Source organism: Echinops telfairi, unplaced genomic scaffold, assembly GCF_000313985.2.
Source record: "Echinops telfairi isolate 266 unplaced genomic scaffold, ASM31398v2 ScPeMD7_5868;HRSCAF=6743_0, whole genome shotgun sequence".
In the NCBI taxonomy this organism is placed as follows: domain Eukaryota; kingdom Metazoa; phylum Chordata; class Mammalia; order Afrosoricida; family Tenrecidae; genus Echinops; species Echinops telfairi.
In genome coordinates, this window is record NW_022109767.1 from 2,737,424 (window position 1) to 2,738,482 (window position 1,059).

Below are 1,059 nucleotides of genomic sequence, written 5' to 3' on the forward strand. Positions count from 1 at the left end.
ATAAATTATCAAGGTCTCATGAGAGAGGGGGGAGAGTGGAGGGAGGGGAAAAATGAGGACCTAATGCCAGGGCTTAAGTGGAGAGGAAATGTTTTGAGAATGATGAGGGTAATGAATGTATAAATGCACTTTACACAATTGATGTATGTATGGATTGTGATAAGAGTTGTTTGAGCCCCTAATAAAATGATTTTTTTTAAAAACTGCCACTGTTGTAGCTTCCGTGAAGAGTCAAAGCCTTTCCAAATAAAGGCTATTTTAAAAAATTCCCCTTTCGCTTGTTCTTGCAGATCTCTATCCGCCTCTCTTGGAGCCTCTCAGGTCCCTACTTCACTGAGCCACCATGCTCTCTTCTCTGCGCGCCCGCGGGCGGGCGGGAAGCCTGTGGACCTGGCCCCACTGCAGGCCCAGGTGCTGCTCATGGATAACTGGCTTCGCTCTGGGGCACCGTGGTCCGGGACTACAACCAGAAGAACGATCTGCAGCAGTGCCTTGGCCCCCAGGTCGTGCTATGTTTGGGCATCAGGAGAACGCCCAAAACGAAGAGATTCTGAATTCCCTCAAGCATATCCGACCAGGCGGCGAGTTCGAGACCCACTTCTCCCCTTTGGAGCAGTGTGAGGTGAAGGGCGCCAAGACACACCCGCTCTTTGCCTTCCTCTGGAAGGCCCTGCCTAGCCCTGTGCCAATGCCACCGCTCTCATGACCGACCCTGAGCTTAGCAACCTGGTCGCCCTTGTGCCCCAAGGACATCGCTTGGAACTTGGAGAAGTTCCTGGTGGGCCGCGATGGGGTGCCTGTGTGCTTCCCAACCATGGACTTGGAGGCCGACCTCCAGGCCCTGCTCTCCAAGGGCCCAGCAGTGCAGCGGCGCTCCGCCCTCCCGCAGGCTGCCAGGTGGTCACTCTGCTGCCTTCTGTGGGGACTTCGTCGATGAGGGTGTTTCTTCTAAACCCGAATGGAGGAACATCCCATGTCCGGGAAAGCCCCCGCAGGCGGTCCTCCAAGTCCCAGCCTTCCCTCCCAGACCAAGTGAAATAAAGTTCCACATGTAAGGAA

General features: G+C 54.7%; 1 protein-coding gene and 1 pseudogene across 1 annotated transcript in view; both read left to right on the top strand.

Annotated features, from left to right (window-relative positions):
- Positions 1 to 937, top strand: part of LOC101650789 — a 2,066-nt pseudogene extending 1,129 nt beyond the window's left edge.
- The window catches only part of LOC105979518 (patr class I histocompatibility antigen, B-2 alpha chain-like), a 254,494-nt gene that overhangs the window by 130,534 nt on the left and 122,901 nt on the right, over positions 1 to 1,059 (top strand).